The sequence below is a fragment of the Solanum stenotomum genome, chromosome 6 (genome assembly GCF_019186545.1).
Source record: "Solanum stenotomum isolate F172 chromosome 6, ASM1918654v1, whole genome shotgun sequence".
Lineage (NCBI taxonomy): Eukaryota > Viridiplantae > Streptophyta > Magnoliopsida > Solanales > Solanaceae > Solanum > Solanum stenotomum.
The window spans coordinates 24259049-24275868 of NC_064287.1; the positions used below are offsets into that span (position 1 = coordinate 24259049).

The 16820-nt window shown below is 32.8% G+C and overlaps 1 protein-coding gene and 1 long non-coding RNA gene across 3 annotated transcripts in view; one reads left to right on the forward strand and one right to left on the reverse strand.

Annotated features, from left to right (window-relative positions):
* LOC125867126 (probable protein S-acyltransferase 19) overlaps nt 1-16820 on the forward strand; it is a 1047372-nt gene that overhangs the window by 284265 nt on the left and 746287 nt on the right. The window lies entirely within an intron of this gene.
* LOC125867148 (uncharacterized) lies at nt 13912-16769 on the reverse strand. Of its 2 annotated transcripts, XR_007446617.1 has the most exons (4): nt 16245-16769; nt 16046-16090; nt 15577-15652; nt 13912-14072 (listed from the first exon to the last, which is right to left on the reverse strand). It is a non-coding gene; the product is annotated as an uncharacterized LOC125867148 (long non-coding RNA). The 2 variants fall into 2 exon arrangements; XR_007446616.1 differs by lacking the exon at nt 13912-14072 and having other exon boundaries at nt 15522-15652.

Below are 16820 nucleotides of genomic sequence, written 5' to 3' on the forward strand. Positions count from 1 at the left end.
CAAGCTTTGACCAAATAAAGATCACCTCAAGAACCGGACCCTACACTTGTGGAAAATGTAGAAAATATACGTTAGTACAAAACTGCACCAAGTATGATGGTCATGCACAAAAATAGTGAAGGCATGCTAAAAAGGACATTTTAGTTGAATGCATGCAATTTTCTAGGTTAAAACATCATTTTGAAGATAGTGCAAAAGCATAAGTAATAAGCATAATTAACTAATAGATCATCATATCGTAAGATGAAACATATCATACATACCCTCAAAACGTACGTGTGGAATGCATGAATAAGATTCCATAATCCCACACATAATAAGTAAAGCTTCTTAAGTAACTTTAGTTAATAATTCATATTCTTGTTCATACTATCATGATGGGAAATAAGCCTTAACCGACATAGACCATGTGAGCTTACCATGGAATCTGGGGTCTACCCCACACCGAAAAGGGGTTGTCCTACTTGCCTAAGGTAGAACTATACTCTTATCTTAGGTGGATCCACTAGCTAAATAACCTATGAGGGCACATAGTTATGGAATAAGGAGATTGCTACTAGAAACCTGGACATAACTATGGCAGAAGGTTTCCATCTCATGAGATACATACTTTGGGAACCCGGACTCAACTAAGGTAAAAGGGACTCATTAGGAAAGACGGACTCAACTAAGGCAGAAGCTTTCATCTCATATTCATATCCACTTGGTTCTAAGCCTACATTCCCATATTTTACATATTAAGTCTTGACTTAAGTTCATATTCATGGAAGAATGTCTTGACACTCACTCCAACATAATTTACTTTGTTATTGGCTTATGTTCAGATTTGAGTTGTCACTTTGGCTAAGTTAAATGTTTATTTTTAAAACATTATGAGTTAAGTTTGAGATAGTTGAGTTATCTTGCATTTGAGTTCTTTTCTTAATGCTTAAAGTTTTCCGCTGAGTAAGTAAGCTAGGCCAAGGGTTCGCTTGGGGCCAGCAATGGTTCTCGAGTGCCGGTCACATCCAGGGTATAGGCTCGAGGCGTGACAATAATATTAAGAGATCATTGAAATTGATCAATTATAAATTAACAACATGTAGGCGTATGTGTGAATATTAATTTTATAATATAAATGTTACAAGTTTAGATAGACATAATTAAACTAATAACAAGTAGTTGACGTATTTGAGAAAACAGATTGATAAGTTGTTGTACTGCCAAATGACTAAAATACCTTAAATATTTTGTCAAAAAAATATACATCAAATTTAAATCTTTAAACAAAAACAGAAGGGATGACCAATACGAATTATCAAAGAAAAAGTTATGTGTTTTATTTTGGGAAAAATATTTTTCGAATTAGAAAAATACTAAGGATAAATTAGTAAAAAAGTTGTTCAAAAAAAATACTTATTATATATATATATATATATTCATACTAAAAGTAGGAGGCTCCAAACATCATAGTTGGATTACAATTGTGTTCCTACAGTAAATCAGAATATGATAAAATATCTAATTGAATATTAAATACTAATATTTTAATTTCCTTGGAATACAAACGAAACAAATTAAATGTTACCAAACTGTTTGTTTTCCTTTATTTATCAACAATTTATTGTCTTGTAAACGTTGCCAAATTCTTTTTTTTCCTTCCTTTATTAATTTAATCTAATAATCAATTTATATCAAAGTCTGATCATTTAGCAATCTTATATAAATGGGCATCAAGAATATGTCTAACCCTCACAATTGCATAGAAAAAAACTCACCAGGTATACGTTGAATCTTTTAATCATTCGATGTAAACATTATGCGATCATATTTTTTTTATGTTATGTCAAGTTTACGTTGAATCTTTTACTCATTCTATATGTAAAATCATGCCATCATATATTTTGGCATTGTAGAATATCCTGAAAAAACCTCGAATTTTAGAATTTCTTGTTATATAAAAAAATCTCAGAACACCACAAAATCTTCATTCATCACCGAAGAAAAGAACATTTTCAGGATCAATTCAAATTTATTTTTAATAACTTTTATCTATTTTATTTTGTTACAAGTAAGATGTTATATTATGTTGTTACTTTGAATAACTTTTTACAATACCTTCTTGGTGATGTACTAATAATTTCTTATGCACTATAATTTCTAATTGCTTATGGGATTGTTAAAATGTTATATCAATATTAGTAAAAGTTTAAAAATACTATACAGAAAGAGTTAAGTAGTCAATACATCAAGAGATCTCATAGTCAATACTATTCAATTTATCATTTGCTATAAAGACAAAAAATTGTATTATAGTTCTTTAATTGCCTACTTGATTCAAGGCATCGCAAAATTTGTAAAAGTTTCACACTTTAACAGTTACTTATTTTAATATATATATATATACACACGCGCGCAACCCACACCTCCCTTTATTTTGTTTATTTATTGTGTTGTTTTAGTAGTCAGACAAGATATTTCTTTAGTCTAGACTTGACATTTAGTTTCAGACTTTCATCGTATTTTTAAAGCTCTTGTACTGATGACACTAAATTTTGGAGTGATATTTTAGCTTTTCCGCATTTCATATTGTGAAAGACTTAGTGTTAGGGATATTTCGTTTGTCGCTTACTTTTACCATTATTATATTAAATTGAACTGATAAATTATTGGATTTACTTTCCTATAAAAACACAATGGCAATCAAATAAGACATAAAAAAACAGTACATACATATTGCCAAGTTGAAGCAATCTACAATAGAATAGGTGATTAAAGTTTTAATCATTTGAAGAAGAGGTAATATTACCTTAAAAATCATACAAAAATGTTAATGGTAAGGGTGTTCACTGGCAATTATATTCATTGAAGAAGAGGTAATACTATCATAATCTTGTAAGATATTTATTAGTTGCTACAACACCTCCTTCATTAAATCTATTAGTTGTCTGCCTTGACACAAGAAACAATAATACAATCAACTCTTCTCCACACCCATGTTTAAATATGGAAGGAACCTCTTAAACCAAACCAAAGTTATTACATTATAAATGACGAGATATGTTGTGCTAAATAACTTCTTATGGGTGAACAAAGACCTTGAAGTAACATTTAAGAACAACGCAGAATCCATACCATGCAACAACGACTTCATGTCTCAACTCTCAAAATTTCTAGAATAATTTTATTTCTTTAGACGAGTCTGAAAAGTTCACCAACAAAAGATTCTTTAATAAGTACAAGTTTATGTTTATTGAATATATTACATCTACAATACGTACGTATATTTTCTCTAATGTATCACATCAATCTTATTCAAAGTAAAATCAGTTGGTAGAAGGGTTGAACCATAAGGCGAGAGATAATTGTTACCAACAAAAAGTATGTTAAACTATATTACTCTTGTGCAAAAGATTTTACTACCTGCAGTAGAAAAAGAATTTAACTATTATGATTCTCACTTCAAAATATGTAGGATTGATAATAAATCTATGACTTTGTGGGGAGACTTAGCTGTAATTGAAGGGAAATTTTTAAAGAGACTTCAAAGTGCGCACCAAACTAGTGTCAGCCTTTTGTAATATTAATGGATCTACCTAGCAAGCTATAATACCCCTAAGAAGTTTGACGCTTTCATATTCTACTATATTAGGATAGCTTAGAGGCTTTATGATGAAAAAAATCCAAAAATTTATAATTTGTGCTTCATACTTGAGGTAAGTTGAGAGTTCTAAGACTGTTATTAGAAGTGATTATGTTGGTAATTACTTGATTTGGTGGTAATGAGAATTTTGTATAAATGAGATGACTGATATTTATGTGGATATCGGTATCTTGTTATGAAAAATTGATATCTTATTTGTTGATTGATAACTTGTGACTAAGTGAGGATGATTTTAAACCTATCGACTGAGTGGGGACTCATATTTTCTGACTTGGTTTGTCTTTTCCTCCTCTCATCTTATATATTAATTTGGAGTTGACTTTGATTCATCATTCCTTGGTGACATATTTTTGAGAAATTTATGATTTAGCTAATGTTTGAGGATTTTGTGTTAAAGTGAGCATGATCTATTTTATGTTGGATTAACTTTGACTCATATTTTCTCACCTGATTTATCTTTCATTTCCTTGGCATCATTTATTGATTCAGAGCCAATTCTTGTACTTGAAAATTTCATTGGCATACATTGTGGATATGAAAGGACAAAATCACAATAGATGGGTCATCCAAGGTATTCTTGATATAGGGTTATTCATTACTAGGTGTTGCATCCCAGGCATTCCTATAGTGTTTTCTGGTGCATGGTATGTAGATGGACTTCACGAATCTCTTATGTGTCCTGTTAGGACACAGGAAGCGGGTGTTTATAGAGTATTGGCTAGTAAATTGCATTTGCATTTAATCTCATTTTAATTCATTCTCATCAAGATACACATTTATTTTTTATGTGTGAAAACATCCTATTATTCCTCCTTATTTGGTTGAGATGATTGATAGAGTTGTCGGACTTTTCATTGAGAAAATCATAGATTTGTACCTTTCTATTATAAAAATTTAGATATCTTTCTCATAAATGATTATGAGTTTTATTATTTGTTGAACTGTATTAAAACTAACTTGGGATAACGATAGTAGTAGGATCAACCCTCGCTAATCCTTTTATAAGGATCATTTGATAATGCTTCTTAGTATATGTGTTTTCCGTACTCAACCTTTTTTTCCTGCATTTTTGTGTTCACCTTAAGTGCTTAATTTGGGCTGCTGTTGAGTGGGAGTCGGATTTGGTGAAGTTTTGTTTGAATTCGAAGGTAAGTTGGTTCAACTTCGATAAAACTGGATTATAGTTCTATTTTGTTTTATCTCCCATTTTTCTTTTCAATAGACAAATCATATTAATTTTTGACTGGTGTTTTCAAAAATCTTGAAAGTTTTTGTATTTGTGTCATCTTAGGGGTTTCTATTATTTCCACACCTTGTTATATATGAATTTAGGTTACGAATATCTTATTCAGTAATGCTTTATTGATTTCCCTTTTATTCACAATCATCTTGAATGGATAATAAATGTATAGGGTTCGTTATAGAAAATGGTAGGCACTCTCACGACTTGATAGAATTTTGGTTCGTCATGATGAGATTTGAATAATAAAGATTAGATATTCAATAAGGGCAAATCAAGTTAGAGGAGGATTAGGAGGTATTTTGAGGAGTACAAATACCAAATCCGCATTATTAATTAGTTCTATAGCATGAATCATGGTAGAGAAGGACCTAGAACCTACAGAAATGAGTTTTTATTAAATAGAGGTTATAAATTTAACAGTAACAACAACGTTACTTATTCTACTATATTGCATTCATTCATGAGTGCAAGTCATTGATCATACAACTGGAAGGACCTAAGAAATGACACAACTTTAGGAAGTAGAACATAGTGGCAGAATTTTTAGCTAAAGGAGCAAAGAATCAACTTTTAAAATATAAGATATAATGATCAAAAACAGACCTGAAGTATAATTTTTTTGTGAATTTCATACCAGAGCCATCATGTGTTCGTGTTTCCTATCTAAACTATCGCCAAAAATTAATCAAGTACAAGGAAAACCACTTGGTCATCTTGATGAATTAGTGTGAGGTTCTAAAGGAAAACCATTTCTTTAATATTTTATTGTATTGACAATCTGACAAGTACAAGGCTAAAATCATATATTATCAACAAAACATTATGCTGGAATCAAATTTTGTACTGCTTGTGATGACTGAGTTGCTGCTATAATTTTATCCATAATGCTAGCTGATGGATCCCAACAACACACGCAAGTGTAAGCGGTCGTATAAGTAATAATGTTATTACAAGCATTCAAATGTTGAAATAAAAGGGACTTATGATTAACTATTTACTAAATTAAACAAGTTCTATTATTTATTCAAGATTTCAAAATATCTAGATTCGAGTGGTTGATGATTATACGAAAAGAAGAAAGTAATACAAAGTAAATATGTAGAGGTTGTTAAAAGAGAAAATAAAACCTAAGGTTACAACTTTGAGAGAGATTCCAGGATTACTACTTTGTTTTGCAATCATTTAAAGTATTTCATTTCGTTGACTTAATTCATTTATTGAGTTCCACAAGCACCATAGAAAAGGAAACTCTAGTCTATTTTTTTGTGGACATTTCTAGAAAGATTTGTATACCCAATCAACTGACAACTAGCTTTGTCCCCAATAAAAAAAAGGACAAGAACATTCTCCAAATGAAAATGATTGTAGGGGCACATTACAATTAAATTATTTATCATTTACCATGCTTGTTTCTATGGTCAAAAAAAGTTAAAAATTTAAGTTTCACTAGTGACCAATATTTTTTTTGTAGTTGTCCTCAATAGCATAGCAACATGCAATATGTAAAACTTTAACCAGATAGATTATGATGACCCAGAGGATCATTTTTGGATTTTTTTTTTAAAAAAAATTGTCTTATCCCTCCTGTTAATTACTTCGAGTCAAGTCTGATCAATATATGAGACTAGTTTTATAACAGGATCAAAAACTTGTGATTTTTGTAAGTTGTAATGTTATGGAGACTGTTAAGTTGATATAAGTAACTTTAGTCAACATTTGGAGCTACGCGTCTTGGAATGAAATTCTGTTAGTTCTGCCATAATTGACTTCTCAAGTCACGATGACAGCTACTATAACCCTCCATTTGGTAAGCCAACTCTTACCCAGTATGACATGTATTGAGTACAAGGGTAGAACTAAATACAAAGTAACAACAACTATAAGAAAAGACAGAAGTGGAAGCAAACTAAAATAATTTACAAAGGAAACCCTCCAAATACCTGCAAGTAACGAGTACAGAGTTATCTAATATGAACAATTACAAGTCCCAAAAGTGGACCACAACAAGCCGTCTCAAAGGCAAAAGACTAGCTAATATATGTATAGAATGAAACATGCTAATCTAGGATGCTAAGTGCTCACCCTCATCTATGATATCCACAAGCTTCAAAAGACGACATGAACTATCACTATTGGTAGCTAGTACAACTACAATCTGCATCACGAAAATGAGTGTAACATAAGTACCAAAACAAAGGTACTCAGTAGGCTTCATAGGCAGACTGAGCAAGAAAGGTAAAGGCAATAAAATAAGATATAATCTAGACTCAAACAAAGGCTAAAACAGCTAAGAAAATAAAGCACATGAGCATACCAAAAGTAAGCATAAATATATGGCTAAACCAAACCTAATTGGACCCCATAAGACCAGAAGGTGCACTCGTGCACAAATTTAATAAAACCCAAATAGACCCCAATAAGCTAAAGAGGTACACAAAATAGTTAAGTCTACAAAAAAGAATTTCCTTCAAACCAGATCCAAAAAGAGCATGGTGGGCTTCGAACCCCAAGTGATAGTTTCTAACAAAAGGTGATGGCCTCGAACTGCAAAGCATCAGCCTCGAATTGGACTACAACCTTGAACCGTGAATATCATCCTTGGACTGGAGATAACAACCTCGAACCATTAACGTCAGCCTCAAACTAGAAATTATCATAGCGTACAACCCAACTAGCATGAGTGACAAATAGTCACATCGACTCTGAAGAGGATTCCAACATCAGTACCAATTCATTATGAAAAAACATCCACCCATAAGTATCTATGAAATGCTCCAACCAAGCACAACCCAATCTGAGTCTTCAGAAGACGTAACCCCTCCAGAAACTCTCAAAAGTCGTAAAGATAAGGAGAGAAAGAAGAAGGTCCGCAAGGATCTACAAACACCTAAACTAAGGCTCATACTACCATACCAGTCTGCTACGCCAATCTACGAGGAACTAGGCCATCTAAGAGACATACCAAAGTCACAAGGTTTATTGGTCTAGGAAAATATTATCCTATCCTAGACTAGGACAAACGTCCTTTAGGAAACAAGTAAGAAAACAAGTAAATCAATTCACATGCTACAACTCACATACAACCACAACTAACATGGTATTACCCTAGAAACAGTAATAATCAATCATAAATCATGGTTTCTAAGAAGAACAGTAGGAATAACTAGGTACACATCCCCAATTCACACTACTCATCATGAATTTACACGTTCATGCTCAATCTAATTAGAAAGGAAGTTGTAGCCTACCGTTGAGATACCTAATTGTCAAGCTCACAAGTTGAGAACCAAAGAGGTTGCATCAGTTAAGGTCTTATGGAGGAACTAGTTTGTTAAGGAAGCTATTTGGGAGGTTGAGGAGGATATGAAGAAAAGATACATCTCTTCACTTCCGGGGAAGCTTCAAACCAAGGTACTAATTCTTGTCTTGGTACTCTTTAAGTTGAGATGTTGAATTATGTTGAGTTAACTTGCATATGTTGGGTGTTTGAGCTGGTTGTTAGATGTTGTCACCCTTAGTTCTACTTAGAGTAACCTCATTCGAGGACGAATGTTCTCAAGGGGGAGATATTGTAACACCTCGGCCTTAGAAAGGGCTAAATTTAGAAAGAACTTATTTGGAAAGAGCTAATTTTAGATTTGTTCAAGTTAAGCTAAGTTGTGAGTTTTGGGTCAACTTCAAATGACCATAACATTCACTACAGGATGAGTTAAGTGGCCCATAAGATATCAATGAAAGGTCTTTGAATCCTCTTTCCAAAGCACCGAGTTTGGTAAATTTTGAGTTTGGATGAGCGTGATATGCCCGTTTGAAGTCAACCTATCCAGTTAAGAAAATTTACCGAATTAATAAGGGGTATTTCGGTCTCTTTCTTACCCCATTAGCTTTAAACATTTTTAGTAATATTTTAGAGGTCTAAACTTATTTGGGTCAATTTTCACAATCCTAAATACCCTTAGGGTTTTAGAAAGAAGTTCAAGAAAAGGAGAAAAGGAAGACCGATCAAGATTCTTGCAAAGATTTGAGGATTTCCGCCAAGAATTTGATTCTTTTGAGGTATGTAATTTTCCTAGTGTTGGGTTCCTTCACCCACACATCAATCATGTGATTTTATCCGTAATTTCGATCTTGAGGCTGAATGAATTGAGTTCTTTATGAGTTTTCTTTAAGTTTCATTCTTAAATCATTTACGATGAATTTGATGAGTTCTTGAGATAAATGTTATTATTTTGAGGGTTTTTTTTATTAGATTTTCGTTAACTTATGTTGGGTATTCAAATCTAAATGAGTTTGGAAGAAATCATTCAATTCTAGGCAAATTACGGCAAGAAATCTGGAAGAAACTTTTTTCGCAACATTCTGAGGAGGGGCTGGGGAGGCGCGCCCCAGATGCGCTAAGAGGGCAAGGGCGACAAACCTTCGCTGCGCCACAAACCAACCCGAATTAGTAGAGGGTTGGCGCGACGCACCAGGGATGCGCCAGGAGCGTCAATGTAATAACCCGGAAGATCATTTTTGGAAATTTTCATTAAACTACCATTTTACCTCTCCCGACCGAGCCATTGCTATTTAGTCGGTGAAGTTGTATTGGGAATTTTGAACTATTCATTTAGCTATACTTAATTAATTAGTGGGTACATTTTAAATAATTACTTTTAATAAATTGTTAATGGACCTAGTCCATAATTTATTTAGGGAAAATTGTATATAATAGCAAACTATTAATTCAAATTAAATGCTATAAATATAGTTTGATTTAATTGTACCTCATAGCAAACTGTTGTTATTTCACCTCTCTCCTGGTGAATCTCACTCGCCACCTCTCGTTCTCTCCCTCGCCTCTCCCGTTTTTTATACAAACGCAAGTGTATAAAGTGCGTCTATGTATAAAGCAAGAAAATATTGTATATTATAAATATATTTTTGTTCCCCTCTCTCCCTTCTCCCAGATCTTGCTCACCACTCTCCCAGATCTCACTCTCTCACTCGCTTCTCTCACTTTATACAAAAACACAAATGTATAAAATGTGTGAAAATTGTATATATACATATATTTTTGTTCCCCTCTTTCCCCTCTCCCAGATCTCGCTCGCTCACTCGTCTCTCTCACTTTATACAATTGATCTTTTTGTATATGTATACCAAATCAGATTATACAACTGCTTTCTTTTGTATATGTATAGCAAAATATACATATTTATGTTTGCTATGGAGCGCAATTATGCAAACTTTGCTATAGCATACAAATATGAATTTTGTGTTTGCTATATCTGAAAGTTGCTCATTTATTTAAGACCCTCTATTATTTGGCCCATATATATTAAAATAAGTTAGTAGGATTTGTCACTTTGAATATATATTTAATTTCGAAAAGAAGATAAAAGAAGGGAACAAAAATTTATCAGTTCTAAGAGGCGGCCGACGCGAAATCAAAAGATTCACGTTCAGGTAACTGTTACACTTTATTGTTCCATTTATTTATTTATTCGTTGTGGTTAATTAGGAATGATTGAATATGCATTATGCCATATACATATATGCCAAGAAGGTTCGCCATTATGTGGCAGTGAGTGTTAAGCAATCAATCTGTGGCAATATTCTTGGGATTAACATATTAAATTTATAATATTACATTATTAAATTAGTTGAGATTTTAGGGTTAAGTCATTAAGTTTGACTATTCGAAGTTATAATGTTTGACATGTATTGTCTCACAGTAATTATGAATTAAATTTGGTATATTAAGATAGGTAATTAAATATTGGTTGTATTATATGATATGAAAACTATTAGGGTTGTAGACTTTTAGTGTTTTAAGAAAATATGACTTAACCCTAGACTTTAAATTCATTAAATATGAGATTTGACCTATTGATTGGAATCAAGATTGAGAAACTATATTATAAATTCGGGTGAGTTTTGGGTCTCAGCTAGATTTATAGCAATATGGGTGTCCTCAGTTTCAAAATCTTATTGTAATTATTTAATTGAATTGATTTAGAAGTCCAACAAAAGGGGAAGGCTCAAATCCCGGAGTGATTGTTTGACTATTTGAGGCAAGTGGATTTCTAAACTCTTGTTAAGTCTATAGAATCGTGTAATTCCTTGTGGTATGTCTTGGGGGGTAATGGAACTTGGTGATGGGTTGACTTTTCTATATTGAATAATTTTAATGATGAAAAAGGGGTAATAAAAGGCAATATGATTAATTGTTGGTGTGTGATGTGTTGAGAATGGTTTGAAAGGCTTATTGACTCATTGTTGATGTTGTATCACGATTGTGTTGTTGTGAATTTTACATTATTATGAAAATGATCATCTCCTCAATACTTATGTGAACATGTCATTTGCATTGGTTCTGAGACATGATTGTGATAAATGTTATATGAATTGAGGAAGAATAAGAAATTAAAGAGGATGTACCATTTCGAGGGATGTGTCGCACACCGTGGCGGATATAATTATCGAGGGTGTGTCGCATGCCATGATGGATTCTATTATCGAGGGACATGTCGCACGCTACGACGGATTGCCGCGACGAATGCATGGACAAATATATCCCCCCATGGGTCTAGGACTAAGAGACAGCTGGTGTGTATTATTAGGTCAGACATGCATCACTATACTTGATATTGCATTGCATATCTTTATCATTGGTGAACTTGATGTTGTGTGTTGTTGATCTTGTGAGTGCCTTTTTGTGGAACTTGTGATTGATGAATATGAGCTTGTTGTTGAGGATATGAAATTGTTAGAGGGTTATTGTTGAGTTGTGTGCTATGTGAATTGTGAACTATTAGATTGTGCTGAATTTATGCAGGTTGTAGTTGTGGAGGTTCGGTTGGGGTGTCAGGAGTACCCGTATTTTATTCCCTTAGCTTGTGTTTAGAAGTTTACTTGTTGAGTACCGTGTGATTTGGTACTCATCCCTTGCTTCTATATTTTTGTAGGTTACTAGCCCAGACCTTCATGATACTTTTTCTTCTCTTCTTGTTTGAGGCTTCTTGTGGAGGTTTATGAGATAGCTGCTTGTCATATCAATGGACCTCCTTTCTCCTTATTTATGATCTTGTTCTATTCTAGAAACAATGTCATTTAAGACTAATATTTTCTTTCAATTTTGTTATAACACATTTGAGGCTTGTACACGTGACAACTAGATTTTGGGGGCATATTTAAGTTGATTATGAATTTCTGCATTGTATTAAAGTATTAGACTTTTATTCTCGCTTTACTTCAACATTTATTGTAATGGTTGGGTTTTAGGCTGACTTGTCTTGGTGAGAAAAGACGAGTACCATTACTACAAGAAAATGTACATACAACGACTTTAATTTGGTGACATTTGAAACGAATGTCGGAAAATAAAGAATTTCACGACATTTAAGAACAAAACGTCATAAAACAATGACATTTGATGTCAAATGTCGTAAAAATAATGACATTTGGTATCAAAAATCGTAAATATAATGACATTTGGTCCAAAATGTCACTATGATAATGACATTTATTGCAAAATGTCGTTTTTAGCGACATTTAGCGAAAATGTCATTTAAATGATGACATTTTGCTACAAATGTCGAATATAATATGACATTTATTACAAAATGTCATTGGTTTTAGTGACATTTAGAAAAAATATCACTTAAATAGTGACATTTAATATAAATGTTGAGTATATTATGACATTTACTGCAAAATGTCATTGATTTTAGTGACATTTATTGCAAAATGTCGTTGTTTTTTGCGACATTTAGCGAAAATGTCATTTAAATGATGACATTTGCTACAAATGTCAAATATAATATGACATTTATTACAAAATGTCATTGGTTTTAGTGACATTTAGAAAAAATATCGCTTAAATAGTGACATTTAATATAAATGTCGAATATGTTATGACATTTACTGCAAAATGTCATTGATTTTAGTGACATTTAGAAAATATGTCACTAAAATAGTGACATTTGTTGTAAAATGTCACTAAAATAGTGACATTTATTGAAAAATGTCATTGCTTTTAGCAACATTTAGCGAAAATGTCATTTAAATGATGACATTTGCTACAAATGTCGAATATAATACGACATTTATTACAAAATGTCATTGGTTTTAGTGACATTTAGAAAAAATATCGCTTAAATAGTGACATTTACTATAAACGTCGAATATGTTATGACATTTACTGCAAAATGTCATTGATTTTAGTGACATTTAGAAAAAATGTCACTAAAATAGTGACATTTGTTGTAAAATGTCACTAAAATAATGACATTTGTTGTAAAATGACATTGATTTTAGCGACTTTTAGCAAAAGTGTTACTAAAAGAGCGACATTTAATACAAATGTCGAATATATTACATTACTAGAATTTCGTTGTTTGCCGACTTCAAAATTGGTCAGAATGTAGTCGGAAAATGTAGTTTTCCGATGACTTTCCAACTACTTTTGAGTAGTCGGCAGACTGAGTGTCGAAAAATACTTGCCGACTACCAGAGTCACTATATATAAATTAAAACCCGACCATTAAAGTACTTGAACTGCTGTTATTGGTCACACTTTAAAAGTGTCGCCTTTTATATCTCATCTACAACAACACTCATTAAGTGTAAGTTTTCTTATTGACATGCTAAAATTTATAATCCATAAGCTAAGCCAAGCGTGGCCTTTGCTTCCTTATTGCCCACGATTTTAAAGTGTTGCCTTTTCTATCTTATGTATGACAACACTTTGAAGTCTAGTCCTTGCCCATGTGCATACCACAATTTACAGTCCTTTGGCTACCCTTCTAAGTGTGGTAATATATTATTTTGGCTATAAAATATTTATATGCCACAATTTCTAATTAAAAAACACCAATATTGTTTTGCAATAAATAATCTCAAACATTAAATTAGCTAATAAGTAATTCAAATATATAGATTTGCAATAAACTTCAAAAGATAGTATGTCTTGTGTACATACACATACTTATAAGGTAATATTCTAAATATGTGTACACAATAGTTCAAAAATTACTCTTACAATAGTTCAACATATATTCTAGCAATGAAAATATTTCACAAAATCAAATATAATGTATTCAAATTTTTACAATAGTTCAAAAACTCTTCACTATCCACTTCCACTTCAATGAGATCAAATTGACTTGTGGCGACCCTTCAAATTTGATCACCTCCATTTCCCTACACATTTAAAAAGAAACTAACAATCAAAACAAACCATGTACAACAAATCAAATTGCAGCAGTTATAGAAGTTGGAAGTTTTGTTGGAGTGAAGGGTCTTGTATAATAAAAGTATAAAGTTACTATAACCCAAAAAAGAGACATGAACTTCATGTCTCTTTTTGTTTTTTTTTTCCTCCATCTTCCTAAAGGAAAAAGTGTGGAGTGCCACACACATCTTAGACTCAGTTTACCAGCACAATTACTTAACATCATAAAAGATATTTATACAATCAAGTCATCTCGATCACAAATAAATCACTATAATAAAATTATTTGTTTACCTAGTACTGGCAAGTGGAAGTTGAGAGAGTGGTAATATGAAAGGGAAGCAATATTGCAGTCTTCTTTAAAACAAGTGAGAAGGGTATCTTCATGGGTATAGTGTATATGAGTTGCTGCCAAGTCTAAGATTAAATGTAATTGTTATGATATTTTCTTTCCAGATGAGCTGAAATTACTGATGATTGACCTCCAAATGATTAAATACTCATAACTAGAAATCTTTATCTTACTACATAGGAAAACGCAGAGCTAGTTCACATTTTATTTCAACAGACACTTTTACTAGGACTAATCTCACAGCTTTGATAATTCTCCTGAGATAATTCAGTGAAAGTACTCGAGTCCTAAAAGAGTGTTCCACTTTATATCTAAGGAGTGTTAAATTCTACATCCCCCAATAAATCGACGTAGCAGTAGATACCATTGCAGTTCATAAGACATCTGTAAATCGCAATATAGGATGATGGAAAAAGAGGAAACTCAACTCCAATAACACCAAGACACTCTACTGCAAACACCCAGACAAGCATAGAATCGAAGTATTATTGCAGATTACAGATTTCAGATTATTGCAGATTACAGATTACAATTCCAGATTACAGGTTCCAGATTCCTCCGAGCAGCTAGAACATTATTCAGATTTCATGAAAATGGATGTGTAATTCAAAGATCAATACAGATACCCAACAATTCAACAAGCAAAAAGAATTCAGCTACAACAGAGTTTCAAAAGCAACTTAGAGCTCCAATTTTAGAGGTCCTAGAATTCTACTTCAATCTTAGAGCTTAACAATTCAGCTGCAACAATTCAACTTTGTTTTACTTTTGGTGTAGCATGGAACTTTCAGATGAAGCTTTAATCCATCTTAGAGCTCCTAGAATTCCTACAGATTTAGATAGAGAAAAATCTCAAGATATTCTCTTGGGAACCCAGACACTCTACTGAAGACACCAAGACAAGCATAGAATCGAAGGAACCACACAAAATACCTTTTGGGGGACTGGGAATAAATAAGAAACGAAATAGAAATAAAAGAAAAACAAGTAACATGCAGAACAAGCATGCTTTGGGCTTTTCATGTAGTTGTGCCATCTATGAACACCATTAGGACGAAGATGATCTTGAACTCAAGCAGCTGATTTTCCATTTCCGTAAGTTAAAAAGTAGTTAGGATTACCACGAGTTGCTTCCTTGTAGTTTCCAAAGTACATTTCTTTTGTGAGATGGTCATAATTCTTCTTGAACATCGAGACCTACCACATTATATAGATGTATTACTGGTAAACAGTCTAAAAGAACTTTAGTTGCATAATTAAAACAAATTACAGACTGCGCAAACTTTCTCGAAGAAATTCTAGCTGCTACAAACAAAGAGTAAAGTCTAACACTCAAGCTACTTATATTTGCAAGGTACAATTTTACTTTCTTGCCTCCACAGCGTCTAACTCCAACGCAACCATCTTTTTCATTCATCTAGAAAGAGATGACTCTTTGACTACTAGGTGTTGCTCCATTCTCAAGTATTGGGTAATAGAATTATCCAAATTTATTTCAAGAAAATCTAAACCTATTCCTAGCCAAACTATTGAATTTAACACTAGAACTTGAAATATAAGAAAAAAGGATACAGTGAAAAGATATCTTACTTCACTAAAAGGTTCCTTCACATCATCTCTCTCAACACTGCTCTCCTGAAATATGTGTCATCATCAGAGAAGATATTAACAAGAAAAAAGACAGCAGAATACGAAAATGAAGCAAATGCATGCTTTTTGACTATTCGTGCATGTAATTACATGCTTAGACAGAGTTAGAAGACAACCTAGAGCAATCTCAATGACTTACATAGTTAGGAAATATGACCATGTCATCATCTTCAGGTATATCTGCCAGAAGTCTCGGTAAAGAATACTCACTAGTTCCAGACTTCCAGCTGGATGCATTAGCTCATCAGTATCAAGATGAATGATCCAGTCCACGCCAGCTTCCTATAAAGTTACAAGGCAATTAAGTGGATCAAAAGGTAACCATAACTGGAAACATATACTATGTCCACTTTTCTAGTTTAGAGGTTCAAAAGGTGACTATACGAAGAATGCTTTCAGCCTAATAAAATGAAGGCTAAAATGAGTGGCACTAAGCATATATATCCTGAAATTTCTAAGCTTCCAGTCTGAATATTGATAAAATGAAGGCTAAAGTGTCATAACTTGTTTCTTAGGTTGCACTGAGAAAGTTCAAATGGAAAGATTGTCGGTATCCAACCAGTACGAAGATTGCAAGCATTGTTGACCAGAAACTGCTCCGAGAGAACGTGGTGTTTGTCATTGGAAGGAACGGACGCTTATACCAGTATAACAAAGTAACTGAACTATGGCATGAGCATTACCAATCTCAACATTTGGTTCTATCAAGATCTCC